Below are 14,193 nucleotides of genomic sequence, written 5' to 3'. Positions count from 1 at the left end.
AACCATAGCCCTAACCTTAACACAAATATAGCATTAATCGAAGCCCTAACACTAGATTTAACCCTACCCCTAACCTTAATCCTAGCCCAAAACATAACCCTAAACATAACACTAACCCTAGCTCTACCTATCCCTTACCTTAAGCCAAACCCTATCCATAATGCTAACCGTAGTTCTAATCCTAATCCTTAGCCTAAACCAAACACTAACCCTATTACTAATCCTAACCCTAGCCCTCATTCTAGCTCTAACCATAACCCAAAAACTAACTCTAAACTTCACCCTTATTCTGCCCTAAAATTAATTATAGGTCTAAACCAGACCCTAATCCTAAACCGAATCCTGAATCTAGCCCTACCAGAAACCTTATACCTAAACCTAATACTATCACTAACTCTAAACCTAAACCTAATCCTAAATCAAGCCATAACTCTAGCCCTAGACCTAAACAAAAACTTGGTCCTATCCCTAACAATAACCCTAAACTTAATCCAAACATTAACCCTACCTCTATACCTAACATTGTTCTAATTCTGGCTTTCACCCTAACCCTAACTCTAACCTGAACATTGAACCTGACACTAACACTAAACCTAGCTCTAAGCCTGACAATAAACCCAAATCTAAATTTAACACTAGACCTAGCCATAACCCTTACCCTACAACTAGCTGTAATTAGAACCTTAGAGTTTACATTACTCATAGTACTAACCCTAGGCCTAAACCTAACACAAAACCTAGCACTAATCCAAGACCTAAACCTACCCTAAGCAACGCCCTCACAATAACCATAGCTCTAACCCTAATCCTAACCCTAACCCTCACCTTAGTCCTTACCCTACCTCAAAGCCTAACCCTTAGCCTAAACATAAACCTAACCCTATACCTGCACATGACCCTAACCCTAGCTCTAATCCTAACCTTAATCCTAGATCTAACCCTAGCTCTAACCCTAGCCATTACCCTAATAATAACCCTAACCGTAATGATAACCCTAGCTTTAACCCTAACTGAAACCCTAACATAAAACATAAACCTAACCCTAGACCTAACCCTAAATTTAACCCTTGCTTTAGCCCTAACCAGAACACAAACTCTAATGCTTACCCTAAACCCAAGAGTAAACCCAGCCATAAAACTAAACTTAACCCTAAACCTAAACTTAATTCTAAAGCTAACCTTACATCTAACCCAATCTATTACTCTAAACCTAACCCTAAACCTAAAGAAAACCCTAGGCCTAACCCGAAAGATAACCGTGACCATAACCATAAACCTAAACCTAGACCTAACACTAAAACTAATCCTCAACGTAGGACTAATCCTAGCTCAAAACCTAACCCTAACCCTACCCTAATCAATGGTTACTAGACTTAACCCAAACCCAAACCCTAAATTTAGCCCTAATCTTAACCATAAATTTAGCCCTAATTCTAGCTCTAACCCTATATATTACTCTTATGATAATCCTAATCCTAATGCTAACTCTAGGCCTAACCCTAACCTTATTGCTATCATAAAACCACTTCATTACCCTAAACCTACCCTGAACCCTAAATATAACCTCTCCATTACCCTAACCCTAACCATAACGTTCATTTGAGCCCTATCTCTAAACCTTAACCTAAAACAAACCTTAAACATGATCCTGACCATAAAAATACACCTAGGTCTAAACCTGACCCTTACCCTAAGCCTAACACTTACACTAGACCTAGACACAAACTTAACCCTAAATCTACCCCTAACTGTAACACTAGACCTGACATTATTCCTAGCCCTAATTCTAGACCTAACCCTACAACAAGCACTCGCCCTCATCCTAGCCCGAAACCTAGCCTTAATCAAACCCTAACACTAACCCTAGTCCTAACTCTAATTCTAAACCTGACCCTACCTCTAAACCTAGCTATAAAAACATCCCTTACCCTAAACATAACTATAACCCTAGTCCTAATGCTAGGCCTAAACTTAACACTAACCCTAGCCCTAATCCTAGCCCTAATTTAGACCTATCCCTAAAACTAATCATAACCCTACCACTAAGACTAAATCTCATTCTCGCCCTAGACTTATTCCTATTTCTAAATATATCCATTACCATAACCTTAATCCTAGCCCTAACCCTTACCCTATCCTTAGACCTAGCCCTAACCCAAGATCTAATGCTAATTCCAAATCTAACCCTAACCCTAAGCCTAAGCCTAACATTAATACTAGCCCTAACCCTAATGCTAATCATATAACTAGTGCTAACCATAAACCTAGGACTAAAACCAAACTGAGCAATACCCTAACCCTAAAACTTAACTTAAACAAAACCCTAACACTGCACCTAGACATAACCTAGGCCTTTTTCATGTCCTAATTTTAACCTTAAAACTTACCCTGACCCTGACTCATATCCTAGCACCCACTCTAGCTCTAAACACCACCCTAAACTTAAACGAAACCCTAAATGTAACTGTAGCCCAAATTCGAGTCGTAACCCTAACCTTAAAACTAACCCTGACCCTGACTCATATCCTAACATTCACGGTAGCTCTAAACACCTCCCTCACCTTAAACCGAACCCTATCATTAACCCTAGCCCTAATTTGAGTCCTAACCCTAATCCTAAAACTAACCCTGACCCTGACTCTGATTGTAACCCTAATCATAGTTAATCCAATACCTAGCCATAATCTGAGCCATAATATGACTTTTAAACCTAATCTTAACCCTAACCCTAGCCTTAAGCATAACCATAATCCTAGCTCTAACCCTAGCTCTAACCCTATCCATTGCCATAACCATAAACCTAACCTTAATGCTAACCCAGGCCTAAACCTAAACCTATCCCTAATCCTAAACCTATCAATTACTATAAACCAAACTTAAACAATAAACCTCACCCTATCATTACCCTAACCCTAACTCTAATGCTAATTCGAGCCCTAACTTTAAACTTTAACCTATCCCAAACCCTAACTAAGACCCTAACCCTAAAAATACCCCTAGCTCTAAACCCTACCCTAACCCTGAACCTAACCCTTACACTACAGGTAGCCATAAAATTAACACTAAAACTATCTTTAACCAAAACCGTAGAGCTGATATTAGACCTAGCCCTAATCCTAGCCCTAACCCTAAAAAACCTATCCCTACTCCTAGCCATAAAATTAGCCTTATTCATAACCCTAAACATAACTGTAACCCTAACCCGAATTAAAACCCTCACATTATATCTAAACCTTGCTATAATTCCATCCCTTAGCCTAAACTTAACCTTAACCCTAAGCCTATCACTAGGCCTAAGCTGAACACTAACCCAGCCCCAATTTTAGCCCTAATTTAACCGTATCCCTAATCCTAACCCAAACCTTGGCTCTAAGACTAACTCGAACTCTCATACTAGCCCTATCTCTAGTTCTAAACCTATCTCTTTCTGTAACCCTAACCCTAGCCCGAATCCTAGGAATAACCCATGCCTAATCTTTATATCTAGTCCTAACCCAAATCTAACCCTAACTTTAAATCTAACACTCTAATACTAAGCCTAAGCCTAAGCCTAACCTTAACACTAGCCCTAACGCTCACACTAATCATAAAACTAGCTCTAACTCTAACCCTAGCAGTAAAACAAAACCAAGCAATAGCCCTGACATAAACCTTAACTTACACCAAACCCTAGCACTACATTTAGATGTAATTCTAGCCCTAATTCAAGCCCTAAACTTAACATTAATACTAACCATGACTCTGACTCATATCCTAAAACTCACCCTAGTTCTAAACACCACCCTAACTGTATACCAAACCCTTACAGTAACTCTAGCATTATTTCGAGTCCTAATCCTAAACATAAATCTAACTCTGATCCTGATTATGAACCTAACACTAACACTAGTTCTAAATATCACCCTAACCTTAAACCTAATCCTAAAACTAGAGGTTTAACCCCTAACAATAACCCAATAATTAACCCTAATTGTAACTTTAGTTCTTACATAAGCCATTGTTCCTACCCTAGCCCTAAACCTAACACATAACTAGCCTTAATCTGAGCCCTAAACCTAGCTTTAACTCTAACCCTAGCCCTAAACCTATTTCTAACCCTATCCCTTACCCTAAGCCAAACCCTAACCCTAATATTAACCTAACCCAAACCCTAAGCGTATTACTAGTCCTAACCCTAGCACTCATTCTAGCTCTAACCAAATCCCAAACCCTAACTCTAACCCGGACCCTTATTCTGACCCTAACACTAACTGTAGGTCTAAACCTGAACCTAACCCTAAACAGAACCCTTACACTAGCCTTACCAGTAACCTCATACCTAAACCTAACCCTAACACTAGCTCTTGACCTAAACCTAATCCTAAATCTAGTGATAACTCTAGCCCTAGACAAAAACAAAAACTTAGTCTTATCCCTAACAGTAACCCTTAACTTAATACAAACACTAACCCTACCCCTATACCTTACCTTGTCCTAATTCTGGCTTTCACCCTAACCCTAACTCTAACCTGAACACTAACCCTGACACTAACACTAAACCTAGCTCCTCTAAACTTGACAATATACCAAAATCAACACTTTACACTAGACTTAGCCATAACACTTACCCTAAAACTAGCCGTAATTAGAACCCTAGGTCTTACATTGTCCATAGCACTAACCATAGGCCTAAACCTAACATAAAACCAAGCCCTAATCCGTGGCCTAAACCTACCCTAAGCATAACCCTCACCCTAACCCTAGCCCTAACACTAACCCTAAACCTCACCTTAGTTCTTACTCTAGCTCATAGTCTAAACATTAGCCTAAACATAACCATAGCCCTATCCCTACCCGTAACCCTAACCTAGCCCTAATCCTAACCTTAAACCTAACCATAATGACAACCCTTGCTCTAACCCTAAATGAAACCCTAACACAAACTATAAACCTAAACCTAGAACTAACCCTAGACCTAACCCTTGCTATAGCCCTAACTCTAACTCAAAACCTAACTCTTACCCTAAACCCAACAGTAAACCCAGCCCAAAAACTAAACTTAACTCTAAACCCAAACTTAACCCTAAAGCTAACCTTACATATAACTCAATCTATTACTCTAACCCTAACACTAACCCTAATGCAAATCCTAGCCCTTATCCTAAACCTAACCCTGATCATAACCATAATACTAACCCTAGACCTAACATTAAGCCTAACCCCCAACCTAGGAATAACCAAGCTCAAAACCTATCCTTTACCCTAAACCTAACCCTAACCCTACCCTAAGCTAGGATTAATAGCCTTAACAAAAATCCTAACCCTAACGTTAGCTCTAGTCTTAACCATTAACTTAGCCCTAAACCTAGCTCTAATGCTATAGATTATACTTATGATAATCGTAATCCTAATGCTAACCCTAGGCCTAACCCTAACACTATTGCTATCCAAAAACCACTCCATTAAGCTAAACCTACCCTGAACCCTAAAACTAAACCTATCCATTATGCTAACCCTAACCCTAACCCTAACTCTGACTTGAGACCTATCCCTAAACCTTAACCTAAAACAAACCCTAAAACCTGATCCTGACTGTAAAGATACACATAGGTCTAAACCTGACCCTTACCCTAAATCTAACACTTACACTAGACCTAGACAAAAACCTAACCCTAAATCTACTTTAACTGTAACACTAGACCTGACATTAGTCCTATCCCTAATTCTAGACCTAAGCCTACAACAAACCTAACCCTCATCCAAGCCCTAAACCTAGCCTTATTCATAACCTAATCCTGACCCTAGCCTTAACTCTAATTCTAAGCCTCACCCTAACTCTAAACCTAGCTATAACAACATCCCTTACCCTAAAATTAACCATAACCCTAGTTCTAACAGTAGGCTTAAGATGAAAATTGACCATAGCCCTAATTCTAGACCTAATTTAGCCCTATCCCTAAAACTAAACATAACCCTAGCCCTAAGACTAAATCTAACTATCGCACTTGACCTATCCATATTTCTAAACATATCCTTTACCATAACCCTAAACCTAGCCCTAACCTTTGTCCTGTCCTTAGACCTAGCCCTAAAACTAGATCTAATGCTAACATCAAATCTAACCCTACGCCTAAGCCTAAGACTAACCTTAACCCTAACCCTAAGAAGAACAATAACCCTAACCTTAACACTGAACCTAACACTAACCCTTATCCTACACTGAAGCCTATCTCTAACCCTAACCATAACCATAAAACTAACCCTAAAACAAACCCTAAACCAAAAACTAACCCTAATTCTCACACTAACCCTAACCCTAACCCTAATATTACACGTAACCCTAACCTAACACTAAGCCCAAACCTAAAATTAAAACAAACCCTAAATCTAACACTAGCCCTAACTCAAACCCTAACCTTACCCTTACTTTAACCATAACAGTAACCATAACCCTATCACTAAACGTAACCCTAACCCTAACACTAACACTAACCCTAAATCTCATTCTAAACCTAATCCTAACCTAACACTAACCCTAAAACTAACCATAAACCTAACTCTAACCCTATCCAAAACACTAATTTTAACCCAAAACCTAACACTAAACATAACATTAATCCTAATCCTAACCATAACCATAACCCTAACCCTAACCCTAACACTAACATGAACACTCACTCTAACCCCAACCATTAAACAAACCCAACCTAACCCTAAATGTAACACTAAACCTAAAGCTAACCCTAACTCTAAACCTAACACTTACCATAACACTAAACCTAAGACTAAATCTAAAGCTAAATCTAACCCTAACCATAACAGTAACCCTAACAGTAACCTAACCCTAACTTTAACACAAACCCTAAACCAAACCATAACCCTAATTCTAACCTGACTCCAAACCTAAGCCTTACCTAACCTTAACACTAACCCAAACCCTAACACTAACCCTATCACTATTTCTAAACCTAAACCTAACACTAACCCTATGCACAATTCTAACCCTATCACTACCCTAACCCTAACCATAATCCTAACAATAACTGAACCCTAAAACTAACACTAATCCTAAAATTAACACTAAACCTAACCCTAACCCTATCCCCAATCCTATCTATAATCCTAACCCAAACACCAAATCTAACACTAATCCTAACCCTAAACCTAAACCTAACCCTAATCTTAACTGTAACTCTAACCCTAACAATAATTGTAACCATAATACAAACCCTAAACCTAACACTAACCCTAACCCTAACCCTAATAATAACCAAAATCGAATCCTACCCTAACCCTAAATGTAACCCTAAGCATAAACCTAACCTGAACCCTAAGCCTAACCCAAAAGCAGAAAGTAACCCTAACTCTAACCATAACTTTCACCCTAACACAAACCCTACCTCTATCCCAAAACCTAACACTAACCCTAACCCTACCTTACCCCTAATCTTAACCCTAACCCTAACACTAACCCTAAAGCTAAACATAATCCTAATATTAATACTAACACTAAGCCTAACCCTAACATTAACACTAACACTATCTCTAAACCTAAATCTAACACAGACTCTAACCTAAACCATAACCATGACACTAACCTAACCCTAACTCAAACACTTACCTAACCCTAATCCCAACCCTAAACCTAACACTAACCCTAAGTTTAAACTAACACTAACCTTAACACTATCAATACCCCTAATCCTAACCCTAATCCTAATCCTAATTTTAACCATAACCATAACCGTAACCATAACCTTAAACATAACTCTAACACAAACCCTAACCTTAACCCTTACACTACCAATAACCCTAACCCTATCCCTAACCCTAACACTAAACTAATATAAATATTAACCCTAACTCAAACCCAAAACCTAAACCTTACCCTAACCCAAACCCTAACCTTAACCCTAAAACTAACCCTAAACCTAACACTAACTTTTACTCTAACACTAATCCTAAACCTAACCCTAATCCTAAACATAACCCTAACCCTAACACTAACACTAAACTAATATAAATATTAACCCTAACTTAAACCCAAACCCTAAACCTTACCCTAACTCAAACCCTGACCTTAACCCTAAAACTAACCCTAAACCTAATGCTAACTTTTACTCTAACACTAACCCTAACCCTAACCCTAATCCTAAACATAACTCTAACACTAACCCTAACACTGACATGAACCCTAACCCATACCTAACCCTAAACCTAACACTAATACTAACCCTTACCCTATCCCTAACACTAAAACTAACACTAACCCTAACCCTAATACTAACTTTAATTCTAACAAAAAACCTTACACTAAACCTAACCTGAAACCTAAACCTAACCCTACCACTAACCCTAACACTAACCTTAACCATAAACCTAAACCTAACAATAATCCTAACATTTACATCCACACAAACCCTCACCCTAACCCTAACCTAAACCTAACCCTAATTAAATCCTAACCCTAATTGTAAACCTAACCCTAAACATAATCCTAACCCTAACTCTAATCGTAACACTAATCCTAATCCTAACCATAAAACTCACCTAAAACTAACAATAACCCTAACTCTAACTCTAACCCTAAAACTAAACCTAAACCTAACACTTACCAAATCCTATCCCTAACACAAACCCAAACGTTAACCCTAACCCGAACCTATCCCTAACACTAGCCTTAACTGTAACACTAAATCTAACCATAATACTAACACAAAACCTATACCAAACCCTAACATTAACTTAACCCTAAACATAACCCTAAACCCTAGTCTAACCCTAACCCTAACACTAAACCTAAACCTCACCCTAACAATAACCCTTTACCTAACACTAATCCTAACCCTAACGTAACACTAACCCTAACCCTAATAGTAACCCTAACCCTAACACTAACACTAACTCTAACCCTAACCCTAAGCCTAAAGTAACCCTAACCCTAAACATAACCATAACCCTAAAACAAACTCTAACACAAAACATACTGTGAACCCTACCATAACAGTAACCCTAACCGTTTCCTAACTTAAACCGAAACCCTAACACTAAACCTGAAACTAAACCTAACCCTAATCCTAACACTAACCCTAAACCTAATAATAACGTAATTCTAAACCTAACACCAATCCCTAACCTTAACCTTAACCTTAACCTTAACCTTAACACTAACACTAATCCTAACTCTAACCCTAACATTAACCCTAACTCTAACCCTAACAATAACCCTAACCTAACTGTTACTCTAAAACAAACCCAAACCCTAACAAAATGCCTCACTATAACCCTCTTACTAACCATAACCCAAACCCTAATTCTAACTTTAACCCTAACACAAACCCTAATTATAATACTTACCCTAACACAAACCATAATTCTAACCCTAACTCTAATCCTAACCCTAACTCTAAAACTAATCCTAAACATAACCCGAACCCTAACTCTAACTCTAATTCTTTTTTTTTAATTTTTTTTATTGGTTGTTCACAACATTACAAAGCTCTTGACATCTCATATTTCATACATTAGAATCAAGTGGGTTATGAACTCCCATTTTTACCCCAAATACAGGTTGCAGAATCACATCGGTTACACATTCACATTTACATTTTTACATACTGCCATATTAGTGGCTGTTGTATTCTGCTACCTTTCCTATCCTCTACTATCCCCCCTCCCCTCTCCTCCCATCTTCTCTCTCTACCCCATCTACTGTAATTCATTTCCCTCCATGTTTGTTATCCCATTCCCCTCACAACCTCTTATATGTAATTTTGTATAACAATGAGGGTCTCCCTCCATTTCCATGCAATCTCCCTTTTTTTCTCCCTTTCCCTCCCACCTCATGTCTCTGTTTAATGTTAATCTTTTCTTCCTGCTCTTCCTCTCTGCTCTGTTCTTAGTTGCTCTCATTATATCAAAGAAGACATTTGGTATTTGTTTTTTAGGGATTGGCTAAACCAAAAACTAACCCTAACCTTAACCCTAACCCTAAACATAACACTAACCCTTACCCTTATCCTAATTCAAGAAGTAACCCTAACATATCCTGAACTTTAAATCCAATCCTAACTCGAACCCTAACCATAGCCTAACCCTAATTCTAATGCAAAAAGTAACCCTAAACTATCCCAAACCTTAACCTTAACCTTAACCCTTACTCAAAATCTAACCACAACCCTAACCCTAAACTTAACACTAACTCTAACTCCAACCTGAAACCTAACCCTAAAAATAACACGCTAACTGTAAACCTAAACCTAAACCTAAACATAACCCTAACATTAAACCTAAACCTAACACTAACCCTAACAATAAACCTAACCCTAACCCTAAGCATAACAAAAACTCTAACCCAAACCATAACCCTAACCCTACGATAACCCTAACCCTAACCCTAACCCTAGCCCTAACTCTAACCCTAACACTAATTCAAACCTAAATCTAAAAACTAACTCTTACCCAACCCTAACGCTATACTAACCATAACCCTAACCTTAAACCTAAACATAACACTAACCTGAACCCTAACTCTATGCTAACCCTAACTCTAACCTTAACACTAACCTTAACCCTAACCTTACAGTAAAACTAACCCTAAGCCTCGCTCTAACCCTAATACTAACTGTAAAACTATCCCTAATCTTAACCATAACACAAATCCTAACCTAATCCTAACAATATCACAAATGATAACCTAATGCTAACACTAATACTAACACTAACCCTAAAGCTAAAACTAACCTAAGACCAACCCTAACCCTAACCTTAAAAATAAACCTTATCCTAACCTAACCCTAAACCTAAACCTAACCCTTGCCTGAACATAATCATAACCCTAATTCTAACAATAACAATAACCCTAAACCTAAGCTTAGCCCGAATCCTAACCCTAATCCTCAACATAACCCAAAACCTAATATAATATTAACCCTAACCCAAACCCTAATTCTAAAAAAAATGCCCAAATCATAACCCTAAGCCTAACCTAAGCCTATCCCTTATCTATCCCTAACCCTAACCCTCACCTGAACCCTATGTCTAACCCTCACACTGATCCAAATGGTAAACCTAATACTTACCCTAATTCAAATCCCAACACTAACTCTAAACCTAAATATAACCACAAACCAAAACTAACGCTAATCCTAACACTTAACCTAACCCTACCCTTAACACCAATAGTAACACTAACCCAAATCCTAACACATACCCTAACTCTAACCCTAACCCTAACCATAACCATAACCTAACCATAACCCTAACACTAAGAGTAAACTTAATCCTAAACCTAACCCTACACCTTACACTAACCCTGACCCTAAACCTAAAACTAACCTAACTCTAACTCTAACCATCAACCTAGACCTAAACCTAACACTAAACCTAACCATAACCCTTACACGAACCCTAACCCTAATGCTAACCCGAACATAACCCTAAGACCAACCCTCTCTGTAACACTAACCCTAACCATTACCCTAACACTAACTCTAAATTAAACATGCACCTCAACCTACACCTAACTCTAACCATAACAACAACACTAAACCTAACCCTAAAGCTAACTCCAACCCTGACACTAACCCTAAACCTCTCCCTAACCCTAACCCGAAACCTTACACTAACCCTAACCAAAAAAAAAGAAAACCTAACCCTAACCCTAACCATAACACTAACCCTAACCCTAACCCTAACACCAACCCTAACCCTAAACCTAACATTAAATATAACCCTAACCCTAACACTAATCCTAACCCGAACCCTAACCCGAACCCTAAAACTAAACCTAATACAATCTCTAACCTTAATCCTAACATGAACCATTAACCTAACCCTAACCCTAATTTTACTTTAACCCTATACTTAACCTAACCCTTACTGTAAACCTAACACTGACCCTAAACCTAACTCTAATCTTAACCTAACCCTAACCCTAATCCTAACCTTTATCGTAACCCTAACCATAACACTAACTGTAACCCCAACACAAACCCTAACCCTAAAGCTAACACTAACCTAAAACCTAAACCTAACACTAACCCTAAACCTAATTCTAACACTCTCAGTCTAAAGTTAACCCTAAACCTAAACCTAAATTTTACCCTTACCCTAATCATAACTGTAACCCTAAAACTAACCAAAACCCTAATCCTAATACAAACCATAAACTTAACCCTAACTCTAAACCTAACAGCAACCCTAAGTCTAACCCTAACCTGAACACTAACCCTAATACTAACACTAAACCTAACTTTAGCCCTAATTCTGACTCTAAACCTAACCTTAAATCTTACACAAACAATTACCCTAAACCTTACCCTAACCCTTACCCTAACCTTAACCCTAACACTAAGCCTAACCCTAACCTAAACCTAATCCTAAACCTAAGCCTAACTCCAAACCTAAATTTAAACCTAACCCTAAACCTAATGCTAACCCTTTCCCTAATAATATAACTAACACTAACCCTAACTCTATCCCTAACCCTAAACCAAACCCTAAACCTAACCTAAACACAAACTGTAACCCTAAACCTAACATTAACTTAAACTCTAACAGTAACCCTAATCCTAACCTTAAACTTAACCTAACCCTAACCCTTACCCTAAGCCTAACCCTAACCCTAAACCTAACCCTAACACTTACCCTAACCCTAACCATAACCCTACCCTACCACTAACCCTAAGCCTCAATGTTACTCTAACCCTAACGGTAAAACTAAACCTAACTCTAACCCTAAAACTAACACAAAATCTAAGTCTAACTCTAACCCAAACACTAATCCTAAACCTAACCCTAACACTAAACGTAATACCAACCCTAACCCTAACACTAACCCTAAACCTAAAACTAACACTAACCCTAAACCTAACCCTAACAAAAATCCTAACCGTAACCCTAACCCTAAAAATAATCCTAACCCTAAACCTAAAGCTAACCCTTACCCTAACCCTAACCCTAAAACTAACCATAACCCTAACACTGAACCTAATCCTAACCCTAAACCTAAACCTAATTCTAACCCTAACCTTAATCATATAAATAACCCTAAACCTAACATAACCCTAACTCTAACCATAAGCATAAACCTAACACAATCCCTAAAGCAAAACATAACCCAAACTATAACCTAACACCAACCTTAACTCTTACCTAACTGTAACCCTAATCCTAACACAAACACGAACACGAACACTAACCCTAACCCTAATTCTAACATTAACCCTAAACTCAAAACTAACTGTATCACTCAACCTAATTCTAACCCTAACCCTAACCCTACATTAAAAATAACCCTAACCCTAACACTATAATTAACTTACCTGTAACCATAAAACTAACCCTAACCCTAACATTACGCCCTACTCTAACCCTCTTTTTAACCCTAACACTAACACTAACACTAAAAATGAACATAAGTATAACACTAACCCAAACACTAAACCTAAACCTAACCATAATCCTAAACAAAACAATAACCCTAAAGCTAACCCTAAACCTAAAACTATCTTTTAACACTAACCCTTACAGAAAACCTAAACCTAAACCTTACCCTAACACAAACCTTAATTCTTACCCTAAAACTAACCCTAACACTAACCCTATTCCTAACCCTAATGCTAATTCTAAAAATAACCTAACCCTAACCCTAACATTAACCAACTCTAACCCTAATGCTAACCCTAACCCTAACCCTAAAGTAAACCTAAACCTATCCCTAACCCTAACAGTATTTCTAACCCTAACCATAACACTAACACTTACACTAAACCTAACCCTAACCCTAAACCTAACCCTAACCCTAAACCTAACCCTAACCCACACCCTTACCCTAAACCTAACAAAATCCTTAACCCTAACCCTTACCCTAACCCTAACCCTAACCTACCAGTAAACCTTAAACTACCCCTAAACCTAATCCTAAGCCTCATTCTAACTCTAATAATAAACATAGCACTAACCCTAACCCTATAACTAACCCTAACACAAACCCTAAGCCTAACACTTACTCTAACACAAAACATAACCCTGAACCTAACACTAATATTAACACTAATCCTAACCCTAAAACTAACTCTAAAACTAACCCTAAACCTAACCCTAACCCTAAAACTAAGAATAACCATAACCCTAATCCTAACTCTAAAACTAGCTCTAACCCTAAACTTAACCTTAAAATTACCCTAACCCTAAACCTAGCACTAACCCTAA

The sequence above is a fragment of the Urocitellus parryii genome, chromosome X, assembly GCF_045843805.1.
Source record: "Urocitellus parryii isolate mUroPar1 chromosome X, mUroPar1.hap1, whole genome shotgun sequence".
Taxonomy (NCBI): domain Eukaryota; kingdom Metazoa; phylum Chordata; class Mammalia; order Rodentia; family Sciuridae; genus Urocitellus; species Urocitellus parryii.
The sequence above is the reverse complement of the archived record's forward strand: the minus strand, read 5'-3'. Positions refer to the sequence as shown.